The following is a 19,291-nucleotide window of genomic DNA, read 5'->3' as shown; positions in this document are numbered from 1 at the left end:
TTCCCACTGACCACCCCCTCCCCCACCAAGGGCTCCCAGGCACTGTTCCAATCTCCCTCTGTGGAGTGACGGTCTCCAGGGTGCTGCCCCCGTCCCTGGTGCCTTGTGGGCCAGCCCCAGGCCTTAGCCCTGAGGACCATGGAGGACCATGAACCCCACGGTGTGGTATGAAAGAGAACGTACCAGCAAAGCAGAGCTGTCACTGCTCGAGCTGCCACCCTAGTCCACCCTGCTGTCCAGGCCGGCCTGACTCCTTCCCAGAAAGGAGAGATGCTTCGATAACTCCCAGGGCGGGAGGGGGCACTGCGGACCACAGCTACAGAAGGCCACCACTCCTCTGGTGTCCTTCCAGGTAATCAACACCCAGGCCCTGGAAACAGTGGCACTAAGTACCTAGCGAGGGAACAGGAAACTCCTGTGGCTCCATCTGAACCCCCAGGCAACTGGGCTCCCCACTGCCACCGTCCCAAACCAACCCCTGGGTGCCAGTGGGGAGAAAGCGACCTCTGCGGCTTCCCAGAGCAAGAGACAGCGAGTTCCGCTGTCTGGAGAAGAAAGCCTTGCAACCGACAGATGCCCGGTGGTGACAAGTTGAAGTGTGTCACCGCACTCCGCAGCGAGAGGCTGCTGCAGGAACTGGCCTCTCAAGGCCTCTCCCCTTGCCCACAACGGACATTCAGAAGGGCCGGACAGGCCAGCAAGATGTGATAGGATGCCAGGACACAGGGACGAGGGCCACGCAGGCACTGGGAGGGTCCTGCACATCGGGCAGAGCCGAGGCCCAGTGCCAGGGCTGCACCCTGAGCCACTTCCCTCACCTGGAAGGTGGGTGCTTCCCCCTGCAGCGCTGGACACGGCACCTGGGAGAATAAACAAGAAACACGCGTGGCACACGCAGCACAGCGGATCCTCACCCGCCGCGGATGCTCATTCACCATTTAATATCGATATGACTGTGACCTGCTAGGGAGACGGGTGCTGTGCACACCACCGCAGCTGTCTTCACTCTTGCGTGAGTTAGCTCAGGTGCAGGCTGCCACGCACTGGGGGCGTAAACCACACACATGTACTGCCCCGCAGGCCTGGAGGGTGGCAGTCTGACATCACGGTGTCAGACGGCTGGTTCCTTCTGAGGCCTCTCTCCTTGGCTTGCAGACGGCCGCCTTCTCCCTGTGTCCTCACGTGGTCGTCCCCCCAGGAGTGTCTGTGTCCTAATCTCTTCTAAGGACCCCAGTCATTGGGTGAAGGACCACCCTAATGGCCTCATTTTACTTTAATTACCTCTTTAGAAGCCCTATCTCCAAATATAGTCACATTCCAAGATACTGGGGATTAGAGGTTCAACTTATGAATCTGGGGGGTGGGAGGGGGACACAATTCCACCCATAGCAACTCTCCACTACTGTTTCATACCCATGATGACAGCGCTCCTTGTAAACTACTGGACTGCATCTATGACAGCCCATCTACTAACGTATCAAACAAAACTGCTGGGTTTTCTTTAATTTATTTTAGAGATAGGGTCTTACTCTGTCTCCCAGGCTGGAGTGTAGCAGTGTCATCACAGCTCACAGCAACCTCAAACTCCTGGGCTTAAGGGATCCTCCTGCCTCAGCCTCCTGAGCAGCTGGGACTACACGCACATGCCACCATGCCTGGCTATTTTTTTCTTATTTTTTTGTAGAGACAGAGTCTTGCTATGTTGCCCAGGCTGGTCTCAAACTCCTGGCCTCAAACAATTTTCCCAAAGTGCTAGGATTACAGGCGTGAGCCACCGCACCCAGCCCAAAACTGCTATTTTTATGTCATAATTCAGATGATGCTTGTGCCCCAATCACTAGCTGGAATCCAGTCTCCTAACTGGAGAAGGATGATACTATACTATCCCAAACTGTCCCCACTGTAAACTGAAAGACCAGAGCTTAAGCCTTCAGGAAGATATTTTAAATGAAAAGAAATGCAAGGTACAGGTTAATAGAATAGCATGTACCACCTGGGTGGAAAAGTCTTGCCTTTATCAGGAAAATGACTTAATCAATTCAATTTTATACTTTCTGTCTTCAGCCATTACTAGAATACTCACAAATGCAAATTGCAAGGATATCTATATTCATTAAAGCCGCCTCTTCCTAGAGATTTTATCAAGCTATCAGGAGGCCATCAGCTCATAAAGGTGACAGGAAAAGGCAGGAACCAGAGAATGCAATCACGCCAGCCTAATTAAATCATATGCAGGGTGCCTGAGGAAATAATGAAGTGCCTCGTACGGAGTATTATAGCTTCAATTCGGGAACATTCCCTGTCAAAGGTAAACATCCAATTCAAACAAAAGCCTGTGTTCCTTGTTCTTCCTGCTTTAAACAAAAGTCTAGAAAACCAAACCTGGTATCCTGGAAAGTACTAAAAAATCAAATCCTTCATCTCGCCACTGCCGTGTCAGGGGCACAGAGAGACAGACCACTTCCAGGTAAGGCCAAGACACACCTGAGTCGTGGCTGTGCCAAAGCCAGACCGCCACCAAATTACAATCACCTCGAACAAGAGACGGGGCCCCAGATGAAGGCTCTGCTGGCCAGGAAGGGGCCGGGAGGCTTCCGCTGGGCTGCCTGGACCTCTAGCCCACGACTCTGGGGCTGCCTCAACACAGCCCTGCAGCAATTCCACGTGAAAGAAGACGTTTTAATCTCTCCTGCTGGAGATGTTCATTTCCTGGGTTCATGTACAGCCAGGAGAGCTATGCCGTGTCCCAGGGCTTGACCTAGTACTGGACGTTTGCCCCTCACTTGGCCCCACCCCGAGGGAGGTGCTGGAGTCTCCATCCTGCAGCCCCCTGGCCACTGCTGGCTCCCTGCCCGGAGGTCTCCAGCCTGCTCTTGGCCCCTCGGCACCAGGGTTTGTCTGCTAGGGTTGCTGTGACAAAGTGCCACAGGCCGGGTGGCTTAAACAACACTCACTCACACTCCTGGAAGCCAGAAGTCTGAGCTCCAGCTATCGGCAGGAGGGGCGGATTGTTCCAGGCCTCTCTGCTTGGCTTTCGACAGCAACTTCCCGCACACGTGCCATTTTCCCTGCGTCCTTACATGGCTCTCTTCTGATGAGGACCCCAGCCACACGGGATTGGGCCCACCCTAACAACCTCACTTTAACCTGATTACTTCTTTAAAGACCCTCTCTCCAAATCAGGTCACACTCTGAGAACTGGGGGTTAGGGCTGTGACACATGAATTCGCAGGGGACACAATTAGGCCCCTAGCAGCACCCTCAGCTGGAACGGCTGGGCCGAGAGCAAGCTCATTCCTGATTCACAGGGAAACCAAGGCACAGAGAGAACCCCAGAGCCTCACCAACACCAAACATACTGCCACCCATCCAGAGGGGGTGAGCAGGCAGGTGTGCAGGTAACTCAAGGGAAAACTGTGTTCAAGGTGGCCTTCGAGGCCACATTTGGGGCACTCCCCTGCAGGTGGCTGGTCTGATGGGACCACAGTTACTCCCAGGTACAAGGAAGCGGTGGGCACCTGCCCACCGTCAGCTGCCGTGGCATCCACACCAGGGCAAGAGCTGAGAGGCAGGGACCCCAGGGGGTGCAAGACGAGGGGGCACATTGCCGCTGCCTCAGCCACACCCTCTCCACGTGACCTCCAGCCCCGATGCCACTCACCAGCTCTTCTTCAAATCACCTCGCTTTGTATTAACTCGCATTTTATTTAAAAAGAAACACCAGAACCAAGCTGTTAAGTATAATGTAACTGCAGGATCCAAAGGGCGGGTGCAGGTGGGAGCGACAGGCCCGGGGGACAGAGGCGGAGAATACAGCATTCCAGCAACCAAGGCGCTTGGGAATTAAGTTCACACGGGTGTGCCGGATCTGATGGAATGGCCTTAAAGTGTCCTCAGAGCCAACCTGGGAGTAACTAAAATGCCTAAAGAGAGTCAAAGAAATGCAAAAGGAAACCAAGCCTTTATGGAAGTTAGCTACAAACTTGCTAGCAAACATGCTTGCACATTACAGCCATACAGAACAACCCAGGCGGCTGCAACTCGAGCAGGGGCCAGCCTGGGTGCGTGGACAACAGGACCCAGACCCCTACAAATCATGCAAGACTTGCTAAGCAGCGGGAAGCCCCACTCGGGCTGAGGACCCCAAGGAAGCAGCAAATCCTGGTGCCAGCAGTTCTCCCGCCCTGGTCGACGGTCACCCAGCTACCGAGATGGGAGGTCCACATCGCCTGGCTCCCTCTGCTTCCTCCGAGGGTCAACATTCTGTAACATTAACGTTTAAACCTAAGGGCAGCTACAAAGAAAGAAACCAAAGCCACCTAACTGGCATCGCATGTTAAATCTAGAAATAGGTTTCACGTTTCCATACTGTGCCGATTTACATTTGGTGTTCAGGAGCGTGCAACCAACACGTCTTGTCAACCCAGCCAAAACGTGCAATTGAATGACTGATTTAGACATAAAGTTTTATACCAAGAGTATAATTTAAGAAAATTAAAAACATTTCTTGGAGGTTTCAGAGAAAATAAGATTCCCCCTATTTTTAATATAATGAGATTAATAAGAATTACCTGCATGCCCCAAACCAGACTTTTGTCGGAATTTGAGGGAATTCAAGTTTGTAAATGAGATCACTCTTTTATCAAAGGCGCACTCTTAAAGGACCATGAAAATCACCTAGTGTATAAATAAGATAACAGCTGTAACATCAAACTCACAAATTTAAGAAAAGTAAGTTTTTTAATGCATGACTCTAATAAACTAAAATGTTAACGCTAAAATCACAAGGAACTGGAAATGCTCTTTTCCGACGGGAGCCTTCCCTCGAGGAAGGAGAAACTGACACCGGTGAGCTGCCTGCCACGAGGAAAGCCAGCCAAACCAGCCACAGCAATAAACGTGCCAGTTATTACATTCCAGCCCAGCACTTTCATCTGCCCAAGGCGCTCAGCCTGCCTCTGGCTCTTCCTGCCAACAAGGGAGAGATCAGCGAGTGCCCCAGAAATCGTGACGCTCCCTGGCACAGCAAACCAGCGCTGGCCCCAATAACTCAGAGAAACCTCCCTTTCATCTCTCAGCACGGAGCTGCTGAACGCCCACCACACGCCCCGCTCTTGCGAAGGGCCTGGGGACCAGCCTGGAACAGAACCATCAAAAGGTCCCTGCCCTGGCAGAGCTTCTGTTCTACCGGGAACTGTAACAGGACTGAAGCGAACATGACTCAGCGTGACCCAATGCCACGTGCTGCACCCCTGGCATCATTTCATGGTTCCATTCCCCACACCTTGCGGCCTGAGCAGATTGCCAGACCTTCCCGGGTGGGGTACAGGAGGGTGTGGGCATCGCGCTGCAGCCCACGCCAGCTTCCACACAGGACCCGACCCCAGGCAGGCCCCAGCATCACCCGGCAGGCCACGTGGGTGATGCACTGCACAGGACACCATCCTATTCTCTGTCTCTCCGTCTGGGGGAACCCTGCCCGCTGCATCGGATGATAAACCCCAGGGAGGGGCCCTGTTGGTGTCAGATCTTGTCTGCATCCTCGAAAGAGCAGCCTGGTAGGCGTTTTATAAATAACTCTTGATTAACTGGAAGGCAGTTCCTGAGCCCCACGGCCCACCTACGCTCGGCCCCAAGGAAAGGGCACTTAAGCAAAGGGACTTAGTCACCAACGGCAGCCAGGGAAGGAGGGAGCCGGGCACCTGGCTGTGAGCTTCAAAGTCAGGGAAGTCCAAGTTTAAGCACAGGGATGATGACTGCTAATGACGGAGAGCCAGCTGCAGCTGCCACAGCGCCAAGCCATTCACTGGCTCGGGTCAGCCCACACCAAGCCTTCAAGACAGGATCAAGTTTGTGCTTCTGCCTCCGTGTGTTATAAATTTGGTGGGTGATGCAGGGGCCTCCTGCCCAGCATCCTTCCCAATGGGACCTAATCCTAACTCAGATCTCCCCTCTCTGGGAAGCTCATGGGGGCCTGCAGCTCTTGAGTAAAACCATCCCGTTCTCCCAGCCAGAGGCCGGCTGGGGAAGGCCCGTGTGCCTTTAGGACGTGTCTCCAGAGGGGCCTCCAAGAGAGGTTTCTGCACCCTGAGTGGGGGCCACAGGAAACAGGCCGGCTCCCCCCAGGACCCTGCAGGAGCCATCCACCTGCGCGCTCTCCGTCTGCGAGGGGAGACAGACGACACCCTCCCTGCACACTTTGCCCCGATCCCCACCAGTGACCGACTCCACGCCAATGTGGGCGGAGCCAAGACCAGACTCCCTCCCACCTCAGTTCCACCGGGGCCTCTCCCGTCCAGCGTCCTAGGACAGGACTCAAAAATTCAGGTGGAAACATCTGAGGCAGAAGCCTCACGTGTAGACAAGCAAGGTCACAAGGGCAGTGGGGTTTTCTGGGCAGAGGTGGCTCTGGATCCCGTGGTGTGGCCGTGGCTGGGGGATGCCCAAGTGTCCCACGGCAGGCTCATCTGGCTGCGGGTCTGAGAGTTGTTTGTCACCCTCAGCCTGGCATCAGTGATCGTGTTCCATCCTGTTCTGCTCCGCCCAGGTTCATTCAACATTGTGGCCCGGAGCCCATCATGCGAGTGGGGCCGGGGGGCGAGGAACCCACGGAAGAAGGTGTCAGTGACCAGAGACGGTGTACCAACCTAGCAAATACCTCACTTGCCCGCAGGAACCATAGTCCAATCTTCTTGGCTCTGCCACTTGCTGGGTGGCATTGAGAAAGTCATCAGACCTCTCTGAACCTTAGGCCTTCACCCATCAAGTGGGAGCTTTAATTTGCACCTTCAGAGCAAATGCCACGACAGAAGACAGACTCAAAGAGATGTAAAATTGTCAATGGAAACAACCTACATATAAATTACAAGACACTCAGCAACAAACTGGCATCACCACGTGAAAGCAGGCAGGGTCTGCAGCTTCCTGCAAACGGGCAGGTGGGAGCAGACCTGAATGAAATGCGACCTGCCCTCCAGCTGCAGGGGACCCCTCAGTCACAATGAAGGCCACAGACCCGCCTTACACAGTCACACCCCAGGAAGAGGCACTTCCCGGACGGAGAGGGGATGGATGCAGTGGCAAAGGTGACCTGGCTCTCAGAGCCCAGGCTCTCCAAGTAGGAGCCTGCAGGAGGCAGCCACAGCCTCAGGGAGGGAGCAGGACAGACGTGACGCGTCACCATTGTCCCCGAGACCAGCCCCCAGTGGACATCCCTAAAGTAGTCAGGTCACCAGGGACCACGGAAGGAAAGACGTCCACGTGGACACCATGCCCTTCCATGCAGAATCTTAATCCTGCACTAGAAGTGACAGTGGGTGACCTTGGCCGGGACGCGCAGGCCCTGCGGCCATGGACTGTGTGTGTCCGGGCTGGGGACAGAGTGGGGGAATCACAGTCAAGAAGACAGCAGTGGCAGGTGGGAGGGGCCTCTGGCAGCGACACGGCACTTCACTTCAAAGCAGATCAGCCTCCCAAAGCCAGACACGCTTTTGCCTTTAGCTTATTTTCTTAGTGATTTTTTAGATGGAGATAGAGTTCATATAACATAAAATTCACCATTTTAAAGTGTACAATTCCGTGGTTTTAGCTATGTGGTGCCATCTCACCATCATCTAGTCCCGGAACATGTTCACCCCCCCGGCGTGGAAGCCCCGCCCCCATCAGCCGCCGCTCCTCACCCCTCCCCCAGCCGCGGGTGGCCACCGATTTATTTTCTGTCCCTGTGGATTTGCCTGTTCTGGACGTTTCACACAAATGGAATCAGATAATATGTTGGTACGTGGCCTTTCGTGTCTGGTTTCTTCCACTTCACACAATGTCCTCAGGGTCTAGCCACACGGCATCCTGTGTCCGTGACCCACTCCTCTGCAGCAGACTGACACGCCAACACGTGTTGACTCCTCAGCTGACGCACCGTAGGTCGATTCCACCTTCCGACTGCAAACAGTGACGCTGCCAGGAACATTCGCGCACGTGTCTTCACGCGTGGCTGTGTCCCCCTCCCTAGGCGGGTACTAGCGGGGAACCGCTGGCTGACGTGCTCACTCTGTGTTTGGCTTCCCAGGAACTCCCAGACCGTCCTCCCCAGCGGGCAGCCGGTGCTGACCGACACCATCGGTGCGGCTCAGACGGCAGGTCTCTGTCCTCGCTGTCACTCTGTCTTCAGGCCTTCATCTGCACGGTCAGGGACGTCACACTGTGGGCAGACGTACTCACCCTCAGTCGTCAGACCGCAGAGGGGTGTCGCGTCTCAGTTACTACGTACATATTTTGAGAGCTTTGTTTCTGTGACTGCCACGTGGGGGGAAGCCCTGTTTGTAAATGAAGCTGTGAGCTCAACGCTTCGTTCAGCCATTCATTCAACAGATATTCGCCAAGCACCTATGGCCTGGCAGGGCCTGTTCTGGGGACTGAGGTGGCATCCAGGAACAAAATAAAGAGCCTTCCTGGAGACATCAGGGAGAACAATGAGATGGTGACAGTCCGAGAAAAATCGATGGCGCTCAAAAGTTTCCCCCAGGATTAAAAGCTAATTACCAAATCAGGCCGTGTGCAGAGCCTGCGGGCTCAACGCTCGCCAGTCTCCCTAAACCTCCCCTTTTCCACAGCAACCACGCGCCCTCCGCCCAACAGTCCAGCCTGACAACGCCACGGGAATCAGAGGCACAAGAGAAGCTTGGGCTGTGAGAGGCGTCCCTGCCTCCCTGGGTAGGAAGCTGTGACCCCAGGAGAGAGCGTGTCCTTCCATCCCCCAGAGAGCCAAGACACGGCGCCTGCCCTGGAGCTGCGCCAAGTCACTGAAGTTCCACAAACACCATTCGCCACTGCGTGTCCACCATGTTGAGTGCCACGGTGGCCGAAGCTGTTGCTGCTGCTGCCCATTTGGCGACGACGGCAGTGACCTCCACGGCAGGGGGTGGTGAATGAGGGTCCATCGTGTGCAGGTTCCGTTTCAAGCACGGACACCGGATGATCACAGCTTCTTGATAAGTCCAGTGACTGTTCCCATTTCACAGATGAGAAAAACAAGGCCCAGGGAAGGCAGGTAACAGGTTCATGGCCACAGAGTGGGCACAGAGCAGGGACAAATGCACACCCCGCAGGTGGACTCCACGGGAAGGGGCCCGGCTTGAAAGGCCTGAAGGAGCGAGTCACCTCCTGCCAGGTGGGAATGAATTTGGGGGAGAGAGGTGGAGGCGGGGACAAGGCTGCAACTCGAGCTCCTCCCCGTCATCTCGAAGTAAAGAACAAACCCCCTCCTGGAACCTGCGCGTGGCTTCTGTCAATGCCAAATTCCAGGGCTGCTTCCATAAGCCCCCGAATGGACTACGGTCCCCGGTTCTATTGGATACTGACCACTGTTATTTCTGCAAGGCCTGCTCACGGAGCAGGTGGCCTCCGGGGCGCCAATGCCCCCAGGCGCCAGCCACATCAGACACCCTACACCGACCCAGGCCCCCGACCAGACGCTTCGTCCCCATCCAAACTGCCCCGGGTCTTGCCAACTCCCTCCTGGCCCGTGCAGGCTATCGAAGGAGAAATCACAGACTCGGGTGACCCGGGTTGCTTGAGGTTCTGGGACCTCTGTCCCGTAGGGAGGCAGGGCTGCTTGAGGGGTGGTGGCAGCACATCACCGCAGAAAACAGGTCAGCAAGAAGAGTGGGAACGGGAGAGCCCAGCCCTCTGGCAACGTCGCACAAAGAAAGGGCAGCCCAGCAGGCCCCCTGTGCCCTCTGCCTTTGCCGATTCCACCCTTTCAATTCAACAAACCACACGTGTCACGAGAACAGCTCTGCTGAGTCCTGTGCGTCCTTCCAGTGAACTGAACCTGAGGGTGGCCTTGGGGAGCCCTGCACACAACTGTACAGTAAGTGACTATAGTTCTAAGGGGGAGCACTAAATGCCAGGGGTGGGGGAACAGATGTCTGAATTGATTTACAAGAATGCAAGTTGCTTTTATAAAAGTAAAAAAATGTAGATCCAAGAAATAATCGTAAACTGTACCAAAGAGATCTGGAGGATGGTGGCTCACATGGTGACCGGGGGACCAGGGCTGCTGGTGTGCAGGCAGAGGGACTTTCCCTGGCTAACGGTGCTGCCCCTGCAGGAGAGGCCCACGGCAGGTAACAGGACCCGACACACCTCCCATCTGTGCCACCTCTGTAAGGCGAGCTGTGCCGGGAAGGGGCCCATGTCCCCGAGCTCCAGTGGGAAGATGCACCACGGGACACTGCTAGGTCTCCTCCTCCTGACCTCGGTGAAGTCTGTGGCACCCAGGCCCCCAAGGCAGGTGCACTTCCCCTAACACCTGCTCCCTGCCAGCCACCCCCACGCACTTTTAGGGGAAAACAGGGCCCCCAGGTCTCAGCTGGGCCACTGTCTCCTTCCAGGAGGCTCCGGTGTAAGCCTGACCACAGATGCAGAAAACGAGACCAAGTGTTCGTTTCCCATTACAACAAACTGGTTCTCTTTCCCAAGACTGTTAAAATGACGAGGGCCACCACGGAGCCAGGCAAAGCCAGTGTCCCTGGGAGGGGCCGGATGCAGGTGCTCTGGAAACACTGTCTCCCCACTGGCCTGTCCATGGGACGCTGACAAGAGCCAGTCAGAGGAATGGACACCTGGTCCCAGGTGGTGGAGACACGGGCCAGAGTCCCCCTGAGGACAGAGCAAGGGGAGGCAGGGGACAACAGGCCCTGAATGACGTCAACCTGAGGTGTGTACCCCATCCTCCCTCCTCTTCCTCACAAAGGCAGCCCCATGAAGAGCTACAAGAAACACCAGGGCTGGGGAGACCCGAGTCCCCAGGGAGCCCTTTGCCCAAGGCTCTCGGCAGTCCCAGCCCCAGGGCCTGCTTGTGCCCTTCTGGCCTGAGCTACTGGGAACCTGTCCCTGTGGCCTGCGCGGCCGAAGCCTGATCACAGAAGAACCTCTCGGCTCAGGCCCCTCCTGGAGGGCGGCCACCTTCGCAGGGTCTCCAGCCCGTGTCACAGTCCCCATTCACGCAGCTTTGCATTACCTGAACACCTGACTGTCACGCCTCTCTCTGGTCAGAGGATGCTGATCGGGACCACCTGCCAGACCAGCGTCCCTGATCCTCCCTCAGTGACAAATCCAGTAATGTTCTGCAGCTCCGCCTCCCGCAGGAACCTGGATCTTCCAGCTCCTGTCCGCCCCTCTGGCTGGGGTCCCGCACAGGCGGCACAGCCCTCGGGGAGCAGCACTCGGAGGCCAGCGTCTCAGGAGGGACAGCCTGGCTGGGGAGAGCCCATCCCGGACCCCCGAGAGAGGAAGCACCCCCTGGTCCTCTCACCCTGTCTGTTAGGACTCAACTTGAAGAAGTCAAGTCGGTTGTCTGAAGGTTTTGACATGCAGGTGGAAAGCACCATACCTCCAAATTTCACCAGAAGGAAAGTTCCAGAAAGAGGCAGGAATAATGCCATGCTCCCTCCGCACACCTCCCAAGCCACCCTAATGTGCACCCTGCTCGGTGGGGGGAGGTGTGCAGGGTCACTTGGGGGCCGGGGTGGGTCCCACAGGCCACAGCTAAAGTCACTTATGGATGTCTGCCGACACTTAGGAGGAGAGAAAGGCCCAGTTAGCACAGTGCCTGCCGGGCTGGGGTCTTCTAGGGAGAAAAACCCCCAATCAGTGCCAAGTTCTCATTGGCCCCGTCCCCACCCAGATGGGAAGCAGGTCCGATTTCTCTCCATGTGCCCCGCGCCAGCCCTGCGTGGGACCCTCATCCCTGCGTGGGACCCTCGTGTTTCCTGAGTGATCGCACCAAAGCACGTCTGCTTGCTCTGACGTGAGGAGACGGACGTCCACGCAGAGCTCTCTGTTTCCGGAACATCCACGAGCGATTTTCCTCCCTGGGTTGCCCTTTCCGGGCGGTCACACTCACAGGACGACACTGCGATGGGCAGGAACAACGTCTCCACGCGTACAACTGCATTCACGTGGCCCGGAACCCCCTCTGAGCCTTCGATTACGTGTTACTCTGGGCTTATTACATGACTGTTAAGCAGCTCTCGGTAGCTGCACGGCTCTCTCCGAAAACATCCAGGAGGGTGAACACTGGAAGGCGACATGCACGTGCCATTGATGTGAAAGGAATCACATCAAAGAGCAACAAAAACACAGATATTTAGAGAAAATGGGGAGCCAGCAGCCCCTCCCCTCCTCCCTACACCTTTGACAGACAAGTAATGACATTACTTTCATATCCACAGCCATGGGACAGAGCAAAATTACACAGCTTTGCTCCGTATGCCTCTGAAAGATCGGCTTGCCACCTACATGATAATTTGTAATATGATAAAAATGTCAACAGTTTCAAAAAGAAAGAAAGAAAACCAGGACAATCTGGATTCAACCAACACCTTAAGTTTCATTTCCGACAGTCTGAGACGGGCAAAACCTCCTATGTTAGAAGGTTTATCTGTTTGTTTTAGTGAATTACGTTCTCTCTGATTTCTCCCTTACTCTTTCCAAGAAAAAGGGAAACCAGCAAGTTTCCCATCTACTTTCGGTGCTTTGCTGAAATGCCAGCAAACTTTTATCCACGAAGCAAAAAGGAATCCACAGAAAAGGGCAGTAACCTGTAGCAGAGCCACCGCCACGTGACCCGACGTCCCTCCCTCAGCCAGGTTGTCGAGTCCCTGCATCCGAAATCTGCACAGCTCTGACCAGTCCTCAGCGTGGCACCGTGCCGAGAGGCCGGCTCTGTGCCAGGCCTTTCTGGAAGGTGACATACACAGGAGTCACTCTCGTGACTTCAGGCTTGAGAGCTGAAGGACAAGTGAATAATTCCTCTGCGTTCCTGTCTGCTCTGGAGTTTGGCTTGCCTGAATCTCAATGAATTCCACTGGAAAAAAGACTGGAGGCCTACGGACATGCTGGAACCATCTGATGACTCCTGAGTAAAACTTTTAAAGGCCTTAAAAAGCCTAAAATCCAAACGTGAAGAAAACTGCCCTGAACATCCAACTGTTCCAGCACCATCGTATTTAAACCCAAGTGGGGCACAGGTGTGGCGGGAAGGTGTCCAGGAGGGGCCTGGGCTTGAGGCAGGTGTCACCGGGTGGGCACGATGTGCCAGGGCAGGAGCAGCCACCCCAGGAAGGAGGGCAGCCCCAGCAGAGGTGTCGGGAGAGGGCAGAGAGGGGCTAGGCCGCCCCATAACCCTAACCTGATGCTGTTTTCCAAACCCCAGACAGTTCCAGGGGATGTTACTCTGCTGTGCACCCAAGCGTTTCTCCCCACCCTACCTTCTCCAGTCCTAGCAGGTGCTGTGGATATCACAGATACGTATAAAACAGCCCTCAGGATAGAGGGTCAACGTAGCAAAGAGAAGCAAAGGACAGTCTTCGGGATAAGAAACACTGGCTAGGAAGCCTGACTCTGCTTCTCTCTAGGTCTCATTTTTGGTGAGTTACTAAATCTTGAGCCTCAGTTTCCTAATCTGTCAAATGGGTTTAATGCTACTCACCCTGAAAGGCAGGTTGGAGGCTTAATGACATACTCTAGAAAGATACTCAGCACATCCCTGAGACATAAGTGCTCAATAAATTGCCTCTATCACAATAAATACAATAATCTGAGACAATTAGAATCCAATCAAGCTGAGTGCACACATTTTATGTTTCCAGGATTAGGCATTTTAAGAAATGAGATGTTCTGTGACATCCACTCCATACCAGGAAGGACACTGGCCCTAGTGTCAGGGGACAGTCAGAATAAATCCCAGTGCTTTGTATCAGATCCACGGTGCCTAAGAAACTCACTCCCAGGCTCCAGCTCTGCTCATTTCACCATGGCCGGGGAAAGCTGGTCGGGAACCAGCCCACACTGGGCTGAGCCTGGGAGCCAGAACGCTATGCCAACCCAATCCCCAGGGCATGACAAAGGTCTCTGTTAAGTCCCGACAAGGACTTGACAATGAAGCAAGGCCGGCAAGGACTGTAACTGTAATGACTGTCCAAACCAAGAAATCACCTTCATGACACCATCAGCAACCTCGGCACAGGCTGACTGGAACACACCACCCACTCCCTGCCTCAAGAACACCTGTGTGCGCGAGGCCGACCCGAGTGCTGTTTGTTGCCGAAACAAGCCCAGAGAGGGGGCTTTGGTAGGCAGGGACCCCACCAAGCACAGCGTGGGACAGGGTCAGGCTTCTGTGCCCGAGGGCACCACCACTGCTTACATGTCCGGGGGTCATGTCTCCTCTTGGAGTCAGGTAACAGCCATGGAGCCCCTCCCCAAGGCCGCACGACCCCATGCACGCACACACCAACACATGTGTGCTTACACACAGACTCAGCTCCTAAATCTCGTGTGCTTATTCCCAGAATCCACAAACTCCCAGGAGAACTATAAAGCCACACAGCAGCCATCCCTTGTGGCAGAACAAGCACCAGATTCCAGTTCTGCATCAGCCCCGACTTGCTGGCTGGTCTTGCCTGAGCCCCCCTCTGCTGGGTGTGCCCCTGGGTTATCTAACAGCACACCTGCTCTGGACCCGGTTCCACCCAGAGAGCGCCAGGGCTCCATCCCAGGGGCCTGCCTGGCCCACGGCTCTGTGGGAGGGGCTACAAACTGCCAGAAAGTCTACACAGGGTCTGGTGCACGCTGAGACATCCGTTCTCCATGAAACACTCTCATCAGATTCTCAAATGACTCTGTGATCCCATAATAGGAAGAACAAACAGCTGGTTCAGATCTTTTCCAAGGGACCTTCCGACTGCAGCCCTCTGTCCTAGGGGTGAGCACCTGTGGGAGTCCGCGGTTCACCCTGCTCTGCAGGCAGGGGTGCAGACACCCAGGCACAGGTGCAGGGGGAAGGAGTGGGGCCTGGACTTGACCCCAGGCCCTGAGGTCTCGCGCTTCACCCCTCCACGGGCACCACCTGGCTCCACAGCCTGAGCGCCACAGCTCAGCATGTAACAGCCTCCACAGGCTGGCTCTGTGCACAGGCCGGCTCTGTGCAGCCTCACCCCCTCTGCCCTGGGGGTGCTACTCAAACCCAGACCTCATCTTGGCCTTCTCTGCATTAAAAATCACCAATGGCTCCCCTGCCCCAGGAAAAAGTCCAAATTCTGAGCCATTCCAGGCAGCAAGGAGCTCTGCAGACACACCAGTCTCTGGCTATAAAGCTCTTCCAGCCCCTGAAGTGTTGCTTTGGGAACTGCCTTAGATGTCTCCCCAAGGAAGGTTCCCCAGGCGGTTACGTTGTCTCTTACACTCCCGCACACAGATACACACACAGATGCACACATAAACACATACGGAGACATAGACACACTCATTCACAAGCACATCTACAGACGCACAGACATGCATGGACACACACAGACATAACACATGCAGACACACACATGCACAGAGGCACACAGGCCTCCTCGGGGCACCGTCCTCTCATTTCCACACTCTGCTGCGATTTCTCACACTCACTCACCCCGACCCACCAGGCAGGAAGGACACCTGAGATGCGGGCGTGTCCGTGGTGCAGGAGTTCGTGCAGGAATCAATGAATGAAGCATCAGGGGTCTCCCCGGCTCCCACTCACCCCCGCAGGAGCAGGGGCTGCCCAGGCCATCCCCTCCCGGCTGGACCCGCGAGCTCTGTCCTGTTCACAGGCCGCACCGCAGGCCTCCCCAGCACGGCCGGGAGCGGCACAGCCGCGACTCTTAACAGCCGTCTCTTGTGCCGCTCTGTAAACACCGGGATTCCCTCATCCTTCCACCCCTCGATTCAGGAAACACAGCTCGCTCCAATCTTTCCCAGCCCTAGATAACGCCGCTGAACATCTTCACGCTCACGACTGCACCCTACTCCTCCTTCGGGACAAGCTCCCAGGGGCAGATTTCTGAATCAAAGAGGTGACCATTTTCCTGTAAAACAGAGATGTCAACACCACACAGGCAAGAGGAAAGTGCCGACTCTAGGCCCAGGAATTTCTTCTTTGATCATCCCATGGAACCACATGGGGCATGAGACCTAAACAGCCTTTCCAACTGGAAGTCTCTGTTCCGGGATCCGACTCCACAGGGGCAAAGGCCCCGTGGACACACCTGGCAGCCCCCTGCGCTTCCCTCCAGAAACGTGCCGCGTGCCCTTGCTGGCTCTCGTGACCCTGCCACCTCCCGCCGACAGGGGAGCAGCTCTGCAATAAGCAAACTGTATTAATCACGTTTTCATTTTCTGTATCTAACGGTGTTGTGACATCTTGGGGGGACCTCACAGACCAGGGGAGAGTCCACCCCTCCCCGGGCTGGCTCACTCCCAAAGACAGGAAGCGGCTTACTGGGGAGCACAACTCTCATACGCAAGCCAGCGCCACCCCCCAACTCCCGTGCACCAAGCCGACACCCACCCTGCCCTAAAGCAGCCCAGGGCCAGGCACCAGGCAACCGGAGGCCGCCCCGACGGCCACGCGCACCAGGATTGCTGACGCCGGCCGATCCTGAACCCCCCTGCCCAGCCCTGTCTTTCCCACAGAAAGCCCCACAAAGTCTCAGCTTCCGCCCAGCCCTGCTCTGCCTCCTGGCCTCACCAGGGACTTCCCTGTGGCCTGAGTGGTGTGCCACAGCCCTGCCCTCAGGGATGGAAGGAATGAAATCTTCTTTCAATGGCACCATAAATTAAAGTCCCAGGGGTACAAATAAGACACAGAAGCAGCAAAGAGACGATGGCATAGGTGAGCAGCCCCCCGCCAGCTCCCCTCTGGCACACACAGCTACAAACGGCCACGCCCCGGCCCCCAGCAAGCGCCCCCCCCAGGACAGCATAGCATATGCAATTATGTATAGTACATAATACTTGCTAATGACAATAAACAACTATGTTACTGGTTGGTGTGTTTATTTACTGTAGTTTTATCTTTATTTTAGAGTGTACTCGTCTACTTATTTAAAAAAAAGTTAACTACAAAGCAGCCTCAGGCAGGTCCTTCAGGAAGCATCCGGAACCCAGCATGTCCTCACAGACGACAGCTCCACGCATGCTGCCGCCCCTGAGACCCTCCCACTGGGACAAGACGTGGAGGTGAAGACAGTGATATTGACGAGCCTGACCCTGTGTAGGCCTAGGCCTAGGTCAACGTGTGTGACCGTGTCTTGGGTTTCTTTTAAAAAAAGTTTAAAAAGGAAAAAAAAAAAAGTTAAAAAATTTGAAATTAAAAATAAGCTTATAGAATAACGATACAAAGAAAAATACTTTTGTACAGCTAACAATGTGTGTTTTAAGCTAAGTGCTATTACAGGAGCCAAATTTTCAAAAATTTTAAAGTTTATACGGTAAAAAAGTCACAGTAAGCTAAGGTTAATTTATTATTGAAGAAGGACAATTTTTTGTAACTAATCTAGTACAGCCCAAGCGCACAGTGTCTGTAAAGCGTACAGCAGTGTGCAGCGATGCCGTCGGCCTTCACACTCACTCCCCGACGCATGCAGAGCAACCTCCAGTCCTGCAAGCTCCATTCAGGGGAAGTGCCTATACAGGTGTACAGTTTTTTATCTTTTATACCGCATTTTTACTGGACTTTTGCTATGTCTAGCTGTGTTCAGATGCACAAATGCTTGCCATTGTGTCACAATCCCCTAGAGTCTCCAGCACGGTTCGATGCCATACAGGTGTGTAGCTGAGGAGCAACACGCTACACAGAAAGCCTAGGTGTGCAGGAGACTGCAGCATCTAGGTCTGTGGAGGACACTCTGGGATGTTCGCACAACAAAGAAGCTGCCTAAAGACACATTTCTCAGTATCCCTATTGTTGAGCAACACATGACTATACTAACTAAAACCACTGGATTGCATGCTCTATAAGACAGGCAAAGTATACACCATGTGAATTATATCTCAGTAAGGCTGTTTGTTTGCATGTGTGTTTTTATTTAACAGTTGGATCTGTGGTGCCTAAAGATGAGCAGGTGGGCGCAGGGTCTGGAGTGTGTATCGCCACCTACTCACCAACCGCCTGTGCTAATCACACAGCGCACCTGGGGCCTGATCTCCACGCACTCCAAGACCTCTTGAAGGGAACGAACGGATCACCTGAGAAGCCAATGAGCGCCTGAATCAGATCACGTTACAGTACAGGTATAACCAGAGCACTGGGCATAACTATCTAGGAAGAAAGCCCCAAACTCACTGTTTTGCCAAACAACCAAGCCTTGTTCTTCTAGCATCCCTACAGACTGTGCCTAAATGCCTCCCTCTTCTGCAACCCCCAGCAGGGAGGAGCCCCCAAAGCAGCCTTCTCCGCAGGGCGCCCAGAGAAGATGGCATCTGTGCAACCCCACACGTGGTCAGCATCCTACACGGACATCACAAAACAAAGTCACAGAGCTTAACCTAGACTCTGTGGGCAGGCTGCACGTGGACACCATCACGCAGGATGCTCTGAGCCCCAGGATTTGGAGAAGCCAGATGGGGAGAGAGCAATTTCTCAGAACCAGATCGGAGAAAAGCAGCCTGGTTCTCAGCACTGTGATGTGCTGAGATCTTTTAGAACAGGAGTCAGCAAACCTTTCTGCAAAAGGCCAGCCAGTAACTACCTTCACTTTTGCAGACCACACAGTCTCTGTCACAAGGAATCAACCCTGTCACAAACAATGTCACAGACAATATGGGATGGATGATTAGAGCTGTGTACCAATAAAGCTTTATTTATAAGGGGATGAGCACAGCTGTGTGCCAATAAAGCTTTATTTACAAGAGGCAACCCAGATTGGCAGAAATTATCTGCAAATCACACATCTGACACACAAAGGGGGTGAGGTGGACCACACTTGGGCAGTGGCCACTGGCTTGCAAGTCACGAGGACAAGGAAAGCAGCCTAACTCACCAGAGGAGCCCCACAGAATGGCTTCCTGGAGCAGGAACTGTCCGCACTCCGGCTGGCCAGGGCAGGGCAACTGGAGACACTTCCAGACCTGAGAGGAGACAAGACCAGAGTGTGGTCAGATAGAGGCCGCCAAAAGGCACATGTTAAAACTTTGTGTAGATCCTGATTTTTCTGAGCTAAAAACCACGGACTGCACTTCTGCTTCTAGGCAAATGGAGCAGACGCACTTCTCCCTGTTCCTCACACAGAGTACAGCGAGACACCCGGGATGTTGCACATAAAACAAACGAAAGACCCTGCGAGGGAGACAGAAGGCGGCAGAGCAGCTGGGCACACGGAGCGAGGTCTCTGGGTTTTCTTCTTGCCTCAGACACCCCAGATGTGGCACTAAATAAGCCAGCAACCCAAACACCAACAGGACCAGGGAAAAACCACACAAG

General features: G+C 54.5%; 1 protein-coding gene across 1 annotated transcript in view; it reads right to left on the bottom strand.

Moving 5' to 3' along the window:
* LOC123642167 (SH3 and multiple ankyrin repeat domains protein 3-like) overlaps nucleotides 1-18,933 on the bottom strand; it is a 322,145-nt gene extending 303,212 nt beyond the window's left edge. The window contains exon 1 of the mRNA XM_045557074.1: nucleotides 18,852-18,933. The gene's annotated coding sequence lies outside the window, so the exon portion shown is untranslated. The remainder of the gene's footprint in view (nucleotides 1-18,851) is intronic.
* Between the last annotated feature and the right edge of the window lie 358 nt (nucleotides 18,934-19,291).

This window comes from Lemur catta, chromosome 7, assembly GCF_020740605.2.
Source record: "Lemur catta isolate mLemCat1 chromosome 7, mLemCat1.pri, whole genome shotgun sequence".
Taxonomy (NCBI): Eukaryota; Metazoa; Chordata; class Mammalia; order Primates; family Lemuridae; genus Lemur; species Lemur catta.
Note: the sequence above shows the minus strand (reverse complement) of the source record. Positions and strands in the feature narration are given on the sequence as shown.